The sequence below is a fragment of the Sus scrofa genome, chromosome 3, assembly GCF_054392235.1.
Source record: "Sus scrofa isolate SSC_HxYL_T2T_F1_AM1 chromosome 3, Sscrofa_HxYL_maternal_Yorkshire_Landrace_v2.0, whole genome shotgun sequence".
Taxonomy (NCBI): Eukaryota; Metazoa; Chordata; class Mammalia; order Artiodactyla; family Suidae; genus Sus; species Sus scrofa.
Window position 1 is genome coordinate 94,484,667 of NC_139385.1, and position 16,953 is coordinate 94,501,619.

Below are 16,953 nucleotides of genomic sequence, written 5' to 3' on the forward strand. Positions count from 1 at the left end.
TTATATCTAGTCAGTTGTGATGGCACATGATGGAGGATGAAGTGAGAAAAAGAATGTTTGTGTGTGTGTGTGTGTGTGTATGACTGGGTCACTTTACAGTACAGTAGAAAATTGACAGAACACTAAAGCAATTAAAATGAAAAAAAGAAAAATCATTAAAAAGAAAGGGAATGTATATATGTATGACTGGGTCACAATGTATGACTGGATCACAATACAGAAGAAATTGATACAACTCTGTAAATCAACTATCCTATAATAAAAATAAAATTTTAAAAAATACGAAAAAATAAGAACACATTATTAACACATGCACTGATGTGGATGAATTTAAAACAGATGCTTAGCAAAGGAAGCCAGACACAAAGGAGTATATGCTGTATGATTCCAGTTACATGAAACAGTAGAAAAGATATTTAATTTCTAATTTCAGAAAGTCAGTCAATGGTTGACCGAGGCTAGATGTATGAATCTGACTGGGAAGGGGCAAAAAGGACACATTTTGGTGAAAGAAATATTCTTTTATCTTGATTATAGCGGTGGTTACACAAGTTTTTACATTTGTCATTCTCAAAAAATAAACACTTAAAATGGACACACTTTATTGTATTTACACTTCAATTAAATTGACTGAGAAAAGTTAATTAGTCCCTCTTTTAAGCTTTCAACAAATTTCACTGTACGTTTCTATACTTTCTTTCTCAACAAACATTGTACTATTTGTAAGACCCTTCCTACTTTTTAACTTTCTTCTTCACTCAGATCTATGATATTTAGAAATTTTTTCCTAGAAAGTAATTAAGCTGATTTCCTGTTATTCCTTTTCTTATTTGAAATAACAGCCATGTAACAACTGTGATATAAAATGCTATTTAGTTTAGTCAATACTATACCTTGTATTGATTTACCTGGCTAGTACTGTTTCTTAAATCTGAATCTACATTATTATTTAACTTTTAAATATTACTAGTTCAATTATTAAGCATCACTATTATTTTTACTTTAGTAATTCTAGTTTTAATTTCTCAGCATTTATGTTGATTTTTGTTTTGCCTTTCTTATGTGTTAGTTGTTCATATCAGTACTTACGTGCTTTCTGTTTGTGAAAAGTCATTAAATCTGGGGTTACAAATTTAACTAATTTAAAATAGTCTTTTATTTCCTATATTGCATTTGATTTCTTAGGATATTTTCTCCTCTCATGAATCAGCCTTATGATTTTTTTTCTTTTTCTTTTTCTATTTCTTTTTTGGCTTTTGTAGGACTGTACCCACAGCACATGGAAGTTCCCAGGGTAGGGGTCAAATCTGAGCTGCAGGCACCTGTCTATGACACAGCCACAGCAATGCCAGATCCAGTCTGCATCTGGGACCTGCACCACAGCTCACAGCAAAGCTGGATCCTCTACCAACTGAGCTAGTCCAGGGATAGAACCCGCATCCTCATGGATACTAGTCAGATTCATTACTGCTGATCCATGATGGGAACTCCAGTCTTGAGACTTTTGAATCTAGTATTTCTTGTTTTTAGTTTTATTTATTTAATTTTACTTTAGTTTTGTTTTTACAAGTATAGTTGTTCTTGCCTATTTTATTGATTATTTGTAAATAAGGATCTAAAGTGCTAAAGTGATCACTTCTGACAGATGCAGTGGTTTCCTCAACAAAGCTAAGTAATCTCTTTCTCAGACTGGTAAAATTAAAATTTAATTTAAAGCTCCCAAGGCGTGATACACATGCAGGGAAGAATGCATCTGGATGCTTATCTGGTGGCTCTCCTAGGAATTCCTGTATTCAGGAACCAGAAGCAAGTTGTCAGATAGGTTCCTCTCTTTGTTCCAGAGCCTGTGTTAGGTTTACCTTAGGTTAAAGGCTAGATTCTTTAAGAAAGGGCTGAATGCTGTTGTTTATAAAGTGAAAAAATCTGCATATTCATGAAAATAAACACTGTATCTGTAGAGGCATATCTTCCAAAAATACTGAAACAATTGTGCAAGGATGTACATTCAGGAACATTTATTGGCCTGTTATTTTAATAATAAATATCTGGAGACAGTCTAGAATTCATTGTAACGAAATGGTTGAACTATCAACTTTGTTATATGTATTTATTTAATATATTTTCATTATATATTTTTAAATTGTAAATATTTTATATAGTATATATATTTTAACAGGTATATCTGTTGAAAAATAATGTCAATTATAGTTTTTTGAGGGCAAAATACAAATTGCAAAGTAGTTTCTTAATGTAAGATACAATTTTGTATATACAAAAGATATACAAAACAATTATCTACTTCATTGTAATTTATAGGTATAGACATGCAGATATAATTATAGATATACAAGCTCTATAAATACATGTAAGTGCACATGTGTTTGTACATATATGCATGCTCTTATATTCTAACTCTTCACACTTCTAGAAAATATAAACCAAACAATTTTTTTCTCATTACATCTCTTAGATGAGAGAGTGTGTAAGTGTGGAATTTGCAGCATTAGTTATAGACATGTCTATACTGTTTGAGGTATTTTTCTCATTTAGAATTTATTTTGGTAATTAAATAAGTGATTTTAAAAGATTAGAGCAATATTTTAAGACATATCAATAACTGGAGGAAATTAGCACATTTTACTTTCAGTGCCTCCTAGAATTTATTTGCTTTGTTCAGAATTTTAGATATGAATTAGTGTCAATCAATTATATTTTACATTATATTTTCTTTCTGATATCTATATCTTATTTATGCATTATATTTTGTATTTTGTCACTTTGTAACCTTGATTTATTTCTTAGTTGCCTCTGATAGGTCACCAATAAGTCTTTAAAAAATTTTTCAGAAAAAAAAGGGATGCTGAGTATATGCTCCCATATATATCTGAGAGTTTATTAATATAAACTTAAAACTCTATTCATATTTTAATCATAAATGTTTCTCCCAAAATTTCTACCAACTATTATTGTATAGTTTCATGTTGTTTGCTGATGTGAAGAAGTGTTAATTTTATTAACCTGAAGGGAGCCTGCTTTTTATGCTTCGATGTGTGCAGTTATTTTAAAGTTATAATCCAAACTTTATTTATTTATTTATTTATTTTGTCTTTTTGCCTTTTTCTGAGGCTGCTCCCGTGGCATATGGAGGTTCCCAGGCTAGGGGTCTAATTGGAGCTGTAGCTGACAGCCTGCACCAGAGCCACAGCAACACCAGATCCGAGCCACGTCTGCAACCTACACCACAGCTCACGGCAACACCGGATGCTTAACCCACTGAACAAGACCAGGGATAGAACCTGCAACTTCATGGTTCCTACTTGGATTCGTTAACCACTGAGCCACAACGGGAACTCCCTTAATCCAAACTTTAAGGTTTCTCCTCTTTTTCAAAAAATCTTGGTTATTGGTTCTGTTGCATTTTTTTCCCCTAGTCTCTCTTTCTAAAATACCAGTTTTCCATATTTGTATCATCTTTTTTTCATCAACTTCTCTCATAATTTTTCATTGATTATTTTGGGAGACTATTTATTTATTTTGCTTTTATTTATTTATTTTTAACAGCCACATATGTAGTATAGCATATGGAAGTTTCCAGTCTAGAGGTCAAATCGAAGCTGCAGCTGCAGGCCTATGCCACAGTCACAGCAATGCAGGATTGGAGCTCACGGCAATGCCAGATGCTTACCCACTGAGTGAGTCCATGGATTGAACCTGTGTCCTCATGGATATTATTTGGGTTCATCACCACTGAATCACAATGGGAACTTCTATTTAGGGACAACTTTTAATGTTTCCCCCCTACATTTCTGCAAACTAATTCAATTTGTTCTTTATTTTCCACAGTCTAGACTTTAATTTTACTGTTGCTAATTTTAGTTTATCTTTTCTTATGTTACCCTTCTCATGGTGTATCTAAGGTGTCTGTTGGTATTTTTATAACTTATCATGATATAATATGGCCTTTTGTTCTCCTGGTTGACAGGAATCACATATTTTTGCATACTGTTTGAATACCAAATAGTATTCTAACCTTTTCTACTGGTTCTGAATTGGAAGTGACATAGATACATAGTATTTTCCTAGCAGTTGATATGTATGACTTGCTTTGGTATCACTTATTCATAGTATTACTAAGTTTATATCCAAGTATCACTAAGGTCCTATTCTCAATTCATTTCTGTGTAGCATATTTTAAGCACATCTCTTTCACACTGAGTTAAGATTATCTTCAGCATTCATTGTATGACTCACTGACACTGAACCAATTAAGTTCAAACAACCTACAATTATTAGCATGTCTCACCAACAACTATCTTCCTGTCACTGCTCCCATTCACAGCATTACATTTTTGTGGTTATATAGCTCAAAGATGAAGTAGATTTCCATTAGCATTTCTGTATTTCCTAACCTTTTGTCTTCTGGACATTTCACTGTATGAATTGTAGAAGTTTAAAGATAGAAGAAGAGAAATGGTAATTTGCATGTTAAAATAAAATATTGATTGTCTTAGTGAGATTGGGCTGCTGTAATAAATACCATAGACCAAGTAGCATAAACAAGAAGCATCTTTCCTCACTGTTCTGGAGACTGGAAGCCCAAGATTAGGAGGCCAGCATGGTTGGGTCCTGGTGAAAGTCCTCTTCCTGCCCACCTTCTCATTGTCTCTTCTGTCACATGGCCAAAAGATAGATCATCTTTCTCATGTCTCTTCCTATAAGGCCACTAATCCCATTCATGATGGCTCCACCTTCATGACCTAATGACTTCCCAAAGGCCCCACTTCCTAATACCACATTGGGTTTCAACATTTGAATTTTTGAAGAGCACAAAACTTAGTCCGTAACACCCACACAACCAAGATTTCTCACAGCACAGATGGGAGGCATCTCTGCTTCTGAGACTGGCAATGACGGAGGAGAAAATGTCTTTCTCTCCTTCAGTCCAATAGTATCCCTTGGTTCAGGAACATATCCATAATTGCTAGTTGTGTTATTTCATTCAACTACATAGATTTTGTAGGGAATGTGATGTTTTCCCAACTTTTTGGCAGTAGGTTCATTTGTCACAGATCGAAGTTTATGTAAAATTTCACCCTTCTGTGGACCTTTTATGGATACTTTATTGGGATTTAGGGAGAGGCTACATTAGGAAAATCTAATCAGACATTACTTCTTTTTCCCTATATTAATTATCCTGAGCAATCCTTCAAGGAATATTTCCAGTGCAAAGTGATTTGAAGCTAATGATCAATTGAAAACATTTTTTTTTCTTTAAAATAATACAACCAAGTAATTTTCATGACCTTTATCTCCATTTCAGTGAAAATCAAATAAAAAAAGTTTTGAATACATAGACTCTAAAGCATGAAATTATATTGTTAAAGTTTTCTAGTCTTTTTCCCAAACTCCAAGAATATATAATTGACCCTTGGACAACACATAGGTTAGGAGCACTGACCCCAATGTAGTCAAAAATCCCCTTATAACTTTTGACTCCCTCCAAATTTAACTAGTAAGAGCCTAATATTGACCACAAACTTTATCAATAACATAAGTAGTCTGTTAACACACATTTTGTATGTTACATATATATCTACATATGTTTTTATGCATTCATGACATACCTAATTTATTCTTAATTTTTTCAATATTTCTAGGCTATGTGGCTCATGTGTGAGTTTTTTTAAATTGTTGCAAATCTTTTTTTTTTTTTTTGTCTTTTTGTATTTTTAGGGCCGAACCACGACATATGGAGGTTCCCAGGTTAGAGGTCAAATCAGAGCTGTAGCTGCCTGCCTATGCCACAGCAACGTGGGCTCTGAGCCACGTTTGCAACCTACACCACAACTCATGGCAACTCTGAATCCTTAACCCACTGAGCAAGGCCAGGGATCAAACCTATATCCTCTTGGATACTAGTCAGGTCCGGTAACTGCTGAGCCACGATGGTAACTCCAAATTGTTGCAAACTTCAAAAATTTTTCCAATATCGAAAAAATCCACATACAAGGGGACACATACAGATCAAACTCATACTATTCAAGGATCAACTGTATTTAAACTGCTGACTTTTAATATATTGAGAATTAAAGAAAAATTTGTCAGTGTAAATATACTGTAGGTATATTTAAAATTAAATATGCAATTACATTTATAACTAAAAATTCTAAGTTTAATTTGTCTTGGAGAATATTATTTTCAGATTCTTTGCTGCAAAATTCTATTATATTTGCAAATATAACTAATTTAAATGTTCCAAGTAAGTAATTGAAATACCCCAATGAAGTAGTTACTGAAAGAAGATAAGATTTAACCACAAATTAGTTTAAATAAATAACTATTTTTCCTTATAAATGGGCTTTGTATTTCATATAAATGACCAATATTTAAGTATAACAGGTAACATGGAGTTTGGAATAGCAACTATGATAAAAATCACACTTATTTACAATATGCATGGACACAGTATGCTAAGCACTCTGGTCTTTCACTTTATGGTTTTATCCATCTTGGGTTATCCAACAACTTTGAATTTTATTTCCTTAATGATAAATTACTAATAATAATATATTGGGCTATATTGATAAATAAGATAATGTGAGAGCTCTATAAATGGAAAATCCCTATGCAAATATACACTGAAATACTAGCTGTGCAATGACAGTTAGGCATATAATTAGTAACTATTTGCAATGTCATTTTCAACTATAAAGGACAATCTATATAGAAATAATTGTATATATATTTATTACGGGCCATTGCAACTGTTGATAGTTCTTAAACTGTTCAAATGGTGCTTAATGCCCAGTTAGTAAACCAAGTAAACTCAGTTTCTGACTTAAATGGACTGTGAATGAAGGTATAAAGAATGGTTTCACTTACACATTTAAATAATTGCAGGACTTCAGTTGGATGGGAAATACTTTGGCCTCATTAATAAGGACTGGTTCACATTACATTATGAAAGAATTCCTGAAGCACTAGTTTAATTTCATTTTTTCCCCAGCACACATTACCATGGTCTGCTGAAGAGTAATCATGCTCTAGAAAGCTTAAAAAAGAAAGCTAAGACACAGAGAGGAAAGAAAAGAACCGGGGTGAATTGGGTAGCTCCTTGTCTCTTTAAGCCCTCTAATCTTTGAAGCTGTGAGCATTTAACCATCTCTAGGCTAGATCCTACTGCAAACTGGAAACAAAACCTGCTGTGTTTAGGGCTAATTGGGTGTCATGGGCCAGTCCATCAGAGGCTGAGCTTCCAACAAGTTGGCTGCTAGTTCTTCTCTGATACAGGGCCTCACATCAAGAATCTGGGTCTTTATTTCTTCTTTTGCAGGTGGTAACTATTTGTCACCCCACCTTTATTCCAAATGCCTTCTCAATACCCCTCCCAACTGAAATACCTTATGTCCATTGAGCATCTGTCAGCCTGATTTTCTAGTATCAGAGGCTGCAGGGTCAGGGTCATCTCCAGTTATGAAAGGATAAGCTTAAATCAGCCAACTATTTTGGGAACAGAATTATTCTAGCTCACTAAGTCTTCCTTGTATATATATATATATGAGACATGGAAATATCTTTATATGTGAATCTGTACCCACAGAATTCTAAAACAACCACTTACCATGTGACATATTACTCTTTTGATAGTACTTGGTTCATCTTCCTATTACTGAAATGACTAACTGGTTTTTGTCTTAATGCTAAAGATTATTCTAGGTGTTGTAAAGTGTTAGCAACAAGTATTCTGTGTATAGGTATGCATGTACATGTGTTTGTAGGCATATATTTATTTATGTATTGATTTATTCATTTTTAGTTGTACAGTGGAAAGAACATGGGAACTACAAGCAACCTGCCCTGAATATAAATATTGGCTTTGCCACTATCTAGCAGTTTTACTTTGGGTCCTTCGGAGACTCAATTTTCTCATCTTTAAGATGAGCATAACATTATCTACCTCGAAGGATAGTTGTGAAGATTAAGGGAGACAATATAAAGCCCCTAGCAGAGTGGCTGCTTCATAGACGATATTTGACAGGCAAATTGTGATCCTTTTCATGACAATTAAGAATGTTCAGTGCAAGGGAAGGGCCTTAGGGAAGTGAATATAAGAGGACTTATTTCTTGTGAAAAAGAAGGGAATTTTCAGTATTAATCAGAGGTATATTCAGTCTATGAAGAGATACGGGGGGGGATGGTATGGGAAGTTCACTAAAGAAACCTATATTCAGCCCTACTGTATCTCTGAACATCATCAGAAAGAGAAATTCTGGTGTTAAGAATGGGTTGTGGCAGGGGAGGGGTAGAGTCAATGGCTTCTAGAGAAAGGCAAAACTATTCTGATTATTTAAACTGGGAAATGTTTGGGAATATTTTTATGAGTAACAAATGTTGTGTTTTCTTAGAAAAAAAAATCTCTTCTCTGGTTTATCTTTGTGTGATATACCTAGAAGAGAAATCTTTAGTTGCCCAGAATAAAAACTAATAATCACGTAGTCTTTGGTTAAAATATTTGAAACCACTTTCTCTCTGGAGAAACTGCCGAACGTGGAGCTCTGCTATTGTGCCCTGTTCAAAGAAAGGCCATGGGGCCACGTCTCCCTGCTCTGCTCTTTCTCAATAAAAATAAACACAAGTCTGTGACTTAAGGCCCTAAACACGTCCAACCAGAACTTGTTTTACATCAGCTGCCAAAAAATTCTCCTTGACTTGAAGTCAGCCAGTTGGGAGATCCTGTCCAAACACCCAGTCCACAAGAGAATAGAAATCATAAAGGTTGGTTCTGTTTTTTGTTTTTTTTTTCCATGAAGGTACCAGCCAGATAACTAAAGATGAGGACATTCAGATGTCGAACGAGGGGCCAGGGCCCTCGGCAGCTCTCAGGCATTGCAAGGTACAGAGCAACACTGGCCAGAACTTGAACAAGAACTGCCAGTCACTGTGTATAAAAACCTGCCTTCAGAATGTGTTCCTGCAAGTGAGTTGCATTGGGTAATCCTCACAGCAAGTCAGAAGGGTTGAGAGATTGAGCCTTTAATATTTCACAAATAGACAAGCTGAGTGAGACACAGAGGAGATAAATGATGTACCTAAGGTCACATAAAAGCAGTGCAAAACAGGTTTACTCTGAAAATGTATTGTGGGTTTCCATAGTTAATCATTCTCAATGAGAAGAGTAAATACCTGTTTAAAAAGTAGGGAAGGGGCAACAAAAGTTTTCCTATATCCGAAAGAATATATGAGAAAATAAAGCTTATAGAAACTTTATTAATATTCAATAAATATATCTGAAATACCTGATATATTTAAAGAACTAGTCTCAGTAGGTAATAACAAATCTTGCTCTCAGGAAGTGCACAGTTAAGTCAGAGTAAAAAAAACATTTCCAATATACTTTAAAAACTTAGGAAGTGCCATATTTTAAGAATAGGATGATTTGAGGGCAATTGGACTTCTGAGAAAAGAGATATGAGTTTGAGCCAGAAATATCATTGAAGCTTTCATGGTGGAGCCCATATTTGAACTGGACTTTGAAGGATGCCTGGGGTGAAATGAATTTAGATCCTTAGCTTAAGAGAAAAAACATTAAGATGTGGTACATATACACAATGGAATACTATTCAGCCATAAAAAGAACAAAATAATGGCATTTGCAGCAACATAGATACAATTAGAGATTTGCAAACTAAGTGAAGCATGTCAGAAGGAGAAAGACAAATACTTATGATGTAACTTATATGTGGGATCTAAAATATGGTACAAATGAACAGAAACACAATAGACTCAAAGACTTAGAGAAGACTTGTGGTTGCCAAGGGGGAGGGAGTGGGATGGATGGGGAGTTTGGGGTAGGTAGATGAAAACTACTACATTTAGAATGGAAAGACAATAAGGTCTTACTGGATAGCACAGGGAACTATATCCAGTCTCTAGTGATAGAATATGATGGAAATCAGTATGAGAAAAAGAATGTATGTCTATGTATGACTGGGTTACTATGCTGTACAGCAGAAATTGGCACAACACTAAATCAACTATACTTTAATAAAAAAATTTAACAAAATCAATAGAACAGAAGGATACATTGCTTAGGAGGTGCAAGAGAGATGTTAACAAGATAGTCTCCACTGGGTTATATTATTAGAAAAGAAAGGAAAAAAATGGACAGAGGACAGAGCTCTATGGGGGTTGGTATGGAAGGAAAGGTACTGGAGAAGAAATGATATATCAAATATAAGCTGTGCTATAGTTGACGGTAGCTATATAAATTTATGATATATGTAAAATTATATATATATAATATCACGACATTTATATTTACTTGGAATAGTTGACCGCAATTTTGTTACAAAATTATCATCATTTTCAATATGTTTTTATATTCCAAAACTTTCTTACCATAGGGACTAGCTTTACTTGTATATGACAAACATACATTCTCTTCCCATTTCCCTATAAGACTAATTTTTCTGAGTGTGATCATTGAGTAAAACTTTTATCTTTAAATCTTGAAATCATAAACAAAAATGTTATTATATCTACAAATAAATATATTCATATGCCCTATTATTGATTTAGCTTTATTATAGTTAATTAGTTTCCTTTCAGATCCAAGTTATGTCAAATGGCCAAATTATTTATTTCAAGCTGATTCATACATTTCAGCAAGATTCATGAGGTAGAAATTACTTGACTTGAAATCTGTCCATAATGTAACCAGAAATATTGAAATGACCATTACATAATCATATTAATTCTTCATCAAAAGCTATTTTTATTTTTCTTCTTTTCCTCCATCTCATCTATTTTACTTGTGGTCAGCCACTGGTTATTGCACTGATAAACAAGAAACACATTTAGATAGTTAATCTTACATAACTTACATTTGTGACATTCTCTCATGCAATATATTTTAAACTTATGATGCTGCCATGTCTATAGAAACAAAAGGAAATGCAGAATAATTTACTAATTAGTTAATTTGGGCTCCAAATCAAAACCACACACTCAAAGGCAATTTTTAAACTTCAAACCTCTAATTATGTCATTTCTTCAATTTAATTTTCACGTATCGATTTGACAGCAAAATGCTAAAAAAAAATTATCTAAATATTTTTTCAAAACCCCTAGCTTATCTAGTCCAGGAAGGGATCAAAATAATTTATTTTCTCAATGAAATATGTACAGGTTGGTGCAATTTTCATCTTTTCACTTATAGAGCATCAAGAAAACATAGTTCTGGTAAATATATGTTAAATTCCCAATTACTTACAATTTTGGTTGCTGCTAGACTAGATGAATATTTTTCAAGAAACTTTCCTAACTTCCAGGACATGTAATAATATTTCTAAAAACACATTATAAGTGTTTATGTAAGTTGGAATAGTTAAAATAAGTTAGTCAAAATTATTTATTCATTTATTTAGATATTGTAAGTCTTACATTGTGAGCTAAATGAATTCACTTTATATTTCTGGCTGGTTCCTTTGGATGAATCATTTTGGCTGATCACCCCATTTAGGCCAATTTCATATTTTCTCTTGAGTCATACCATCCTTTGTAATTGTCCAAACAATGCATATGCCCAGGCCTCCAGATCACCACCCCATTGTGAGTTTTCAGTCAATTGGGAAACCCATATACCTGGTCTGTTCCTGCATTTGTTTTCATGCTATAGAGAGATGAAGCCATTAATGGCAAGTCATTGCTATGAAAATTATAGACTGTTATAAAAGTTTCTTTGCAAATAGCTGTTTAACACCACAAAGAAGTTAGGTTAAAATTGTTTCAAAGTCTAAAATTAGTTACATTTTAAGCTAACTGCATATGCTTTTATTGTCTCTGATCTAAAATATAATCCCAGGAGGTTGTGAAAAGCATGCAAATTACAGAAAGCTAATTTGCTCCAACAGCGACGCCTCCCATGCAGTTGGGAGGTCTATTAGAAATAGTGTATTCTCTGTTATTTGCATATTAATAGCACCTGCTGAAATACTTTGGGATTTACTTCCACTGCCAGCAGAGGGACAGAACTAAAATATATAAAATTCCTTTCATATCACTATGTTAGGCCATAAAACATGTAAGATGGACTAAGAATTCTGAATTGGTAGAGCAGGAACTAGTGTGTTCATATTGCATATGATATGTGAATTTATTTTTCTTCATGATAAAGTATCACTTGTTTAAGAGATTGCAGACAAGGTGACTACAAACCTTAAGACAAAAATATCTCTTCCTCCTCGAAGAAAACAAAGCAAGCTTTCAAGCTGCACTGAATGAGAATATAGTTCCTTATTCTTTGCTTTGAGGAACTATAAAGTTTAACAAAGGAAAACTGGGCATACTGATAAAAAATAAAATGTATAAAGATCCACATTCTCAGGATAATCCACACTGCAGAATTCTGTTTATTTGTAAGCAATTTAATAGTAACGATGATTTTCTCCAAAATGGACTGTGTTTTTCTTCTGATTATGAATTTCCTTATAGCTTCTTTTCTTCCAGCTCAAGATAAAAAGAGGCTTCATATGTATGTAGAATTGACAATGTTTTGCAAGAAAAGATAGCTGTTTCTTTAGAGAAGACAAGAAGCTTTTGGTCTAAGTCTGACTTTTAGGATATAGGACTGCCAAAAAATTAGCTAACCAAATATACCCCGTCTCTTCCTACCTCTAGGTCTTTCTCGTTATTACATCTAAGTAGACGGCCCTCCACATTCTGTGCATATTTTACAACTTATCTATAACTCAGCTTTGATCTCAAAATTTAGCTTGGAAGGAATAACTGAATAACTGAGACAAAGTGAAATACTAGCAAATTGTTTACAGAAATTCATGAATGAGAGGAGAGGATATGGAGATTTTCCAAATATGACATTAGACCTTGCACATTGGGTGAATTCCCTTATTTTGAATTATGTAATAATTAGAATGAATGAACACATATTATGTGCCAGCACTGTTTTAGGTTCAAGATAATAATTCATTCAATCTTTATTACAACTCTAAGAAGCAGGTATCATTTTTATCATTCCCCCCCTCACTTATAAATGAGGATAGAGAATAACAGAAAGATTGAGGTCATAGAAGGTCAAACAGTTAATAACTAGTGCAGCAAGCATTCATACTCAGGCTTACTAAATTTAGTCAATGCTCTTAACTCTTCCACTGTATGGCAATTTTGTCTTAATAGTGACAGCTACTTGTTAATTTCAGTTTTTGTTGTTGTTATAGATAAATATTCTGGACATAGCATTTCCCAAGCTATCACTGGAGGGTCTCTGATTTAGAAATTTATTAAGACTTTTTTCTTATGATTTTTCCCAGGCAATATGAATATAAAAAAGAGTATAATTCATCTTCATGTATCTTCAGAACTAAACTCTGTGATTAGTTAGCTGAAATGCACTTTTACTCACTTTAAAGCCATTCAATTCCCATTAGCTCCAGCTCTAGGATGGGAAAAAGGAAGACTCAGTACAGTTAAATGTTGATGGTCTGACACTCCACTTGTTCGAGTGGAGTTGTCTCTCTGGAAAAAATAGTTCAAGCCTAACAAAGAGACAAAGCTCACTGATCTACCAAAATCTCTGTTCTAAATTGATTTCACAGAACTCTTCCTTTCACTTAGAAACTGAGTCACTATTTTGAGTCACTATTCCCTCAGTGTCAATGTTTGGTTTTTTAACAGTATTGGTCTTCTGGTATCACAGCTCAAAGCAGACACAAGCAACATGCTAGCTAAGCTGTGGGGGGAAGAGGCTCTGCATTAGTTACGACAGATACTAGCAGCTGTTATGAATGCCTCCATTTATTATCCTAACCAACACAAGTTGGTTTTACTCACATGAAGTTCAATATTATGTTCTTTGCTGATGCTTAGCCTACCACCAGGTCAGTCAGGGACTTGGCTTCCCTTCACCATATGGCTCCATCATCTCCTAAATTGCTGGTGTCTACTGGTGGATTCTCTACATCCAACGAAGTATACGCAAGAGAGAGATGGAATTCCAGAATGGGACAGATTTAGCAGAGGTCTGGAAGTGATATATATCATGTCTACCAACGTTCCATTCTAAAAAGACTCTGTTGACACATGCACCCGCATGTTCATTGCAGCACTATTCGCAATAGCCAGGACATGGAAACAACCCAAATGTCCATCGACAGATGATTGGATTCAGAAGAGGTGGTATATATACACAATGGAATACTACTCAGCCATAAAAAAGGATGACATCATGCCATTTGCAGCAACATGGATGGAACTAGAGAATCTCATCCTGAGTGAAATGAGCCAGAAAGACAAAGACAAATACCATATGATATCACTTATAACTGGAATCTAATATCCATCACAAATGAACATCTCCTCAGAAAAGAAAATCATGGACTTGGAGAAGAGACTTGTGGCTGCCTGATGGGATGGGGAGGGAGTGGGAGGGATCGGGAGCTTGGGCTTATCAGACACAACTTAGAATAGATTTACAAGGAGATCCTGCTGAATAGCATTGAGAACTTTGTCTAGATACTCATGTTGCAACAGAACAAAGGGTGGGGGAAAAAATGTAATTGTGATGTATACATGTAAGGATAACCTGACCCCCTTGCTGTACAGTGGGAAAATTTAAAAAAAAATATTAAAAAAAAAGAAAGTAAAGGTAAAAAGAAATATACAATGCAAACTTCAGATATAAAAAAAAAAAAAAAAAAAAAAGACTCTGTTAATGACTAGCCTTAACTGCATGGAGACTGGGGAATGTGTTCTAATTTTCTGCTCAGAAGAAAAGGAAACATGGTACATGTTCTCTGCCAATGGTGCTTTTATCTTTTTTTTTTTTGTTTGTTTGTTTGTTTTTTTGTTGTTGTTGTTGTTGCTATTTCTTGGGCCGCTCCCGCGGCATATGGAGGTTCCCAGGCTAGGGGTCGAATCGGAGCTGCAGCCACCGGCCTACGCCAGAGCCACAGCAACGCGGGATCCGAGCCGCGTCTGCGACCTACACCACAGCTCACGGCAACGCCGGATCGTTAACCCACTGAGCAAGGGCAGGGACGGAACCCGCAACCTCATGGTTCCTAGTCGGATTCGTTAACCACTGCGCCACGACGGGAACTCCCAATGGTGCTTTTAGAGACATGCCCATGATGACAAAAAAAAAAACTGCTGACACTACAGCAGGAGTCAGTAAGCTGATTCTATACAGGGCCACATAGATCTCTCAACTATTTTAGGCTTTGACGACCCCTATTAGATCCTGGGTCTCTGTCAAATATTCTTATTGTTGTTGTTGCTGAATAACTATTTAAAAATATGATGAAAACCATTCCTAGCTCAAGTGCCTTATAAAAACTGGCCACTGGCCAGATATGGCCTGAGGGCTATAGTGTTGAGCCCCCACTCTAAAGAAGACAGGTTGATTTGTATCTCTAGTTAGCACAATGACAGATGTTCACTGTGCTCATAAAATACTACACTTTCAAAGTTGAGAAAGCCTTTGAAATCACCTGAAACAAATGTCTTACATTGTAGGTAAGGAGACTAAGGCCCAGTAGAGTCACCTAAAGAAATCATGCTAATCTTTTTGTGAAGACAAGTGTTATGATTATGAGCTGATGCTTTGGATAAAGAGTTTGTTGAAATAAAAGCTTTATTGAGGGAAAGATAATCAGCTGTATTTAAGGGGGAGTTATTAGCAGCATTATAGTTGTGCATGTTATACCAGCCTCCCTAACTTGTAATAATTGAAAGTTGACTACACAATTTGTTAGACATTTGAAATAAATAAAGACTAAAATTGGTACCACAGACAAAATATCAGGTAGAGCAAAAATTATAAGGCAAAAAAGGAGTGTTTTGGAAATATTCAAGTCTCTTCAACAGCACAGACTATAAATTTAATAGATATGAAAGAATATACAAAGAGAAAAATCAGTAGATTTGGATATATACAAATGAACATTTGTTTGCCTTAGAAAAACACAAACACAAATAAAATGAAGGAAATTATTTGCAGCACATACATTGAAGAATTAATGGAGTTCCCCTCATGGCTCAGTGGTTAACAAGCCCGACTATCATCCATGAGGACTTGGGTTCAATTCCTGGCCTCGCTCAGGAGGTTAAGGATCTGGCGTTGTCGTGAGCTGTGGTATAGGTCGCAGACTTGGCTGGGATCCTGCGTTGCTGTGGCTGTGGTATACGCCAGCGACTACAGCTCTGATTCTAGATTCTACCCTTTGCCTGGAAACCTCCATATGCTGCGGTTGTGGCCCTAAAAGACCAATAAACAAACAAACAAACAAACAAACAAACAAAACAATTATCACATGCACATAAATGTCAAAGAAATTAAGGAGTAAAAATAATTAAAATATATGAACAAAGAATATGGATATAGATAATTCACCATGCATAAGACATTTAACCAATAAAGATGTGAAAACATAGGTAGTCTTCCTGGTTTTCCAAGAATTAGATGTTGATGTGGACAATCTCACAATCAAGCTGATTAACAATAAATTACAGAGGCTTCACTCTAGTTGGAACTCAAGGAACTCAGCACATTTTTTTCTTGACTTTGTTAGCTTTCACCCCTACTCTCTTCCATAAAAGTTCCAACCCTTCATAATTTTTTTTTTTGCGTCTTCTCAATTCCTTCTCCTCTCAATTACAACATGTTTCTCTGCCTCCTACTTTGTCTGGGAAACTGAGGTAATTGAAGGGTTCTCCTGTTTGCATTCATGTTTCCCCTCCTCCTTAAACCACAGGGGCTGGAGATAGGACCACGTCCTCTTCTACTCCTCAGCCTTTCCCAGGACTCTCTTCTGTTCTGGCAGGAAGAAAACTGCAGCTATGACAGTCATCTCTTTTCAGTGGCAGGGGATATGGAAGGTAATCTCTGATACTGCATCACGTTTATAGCTTGCCCTTCCAGTTGGGCTGCTGATCATA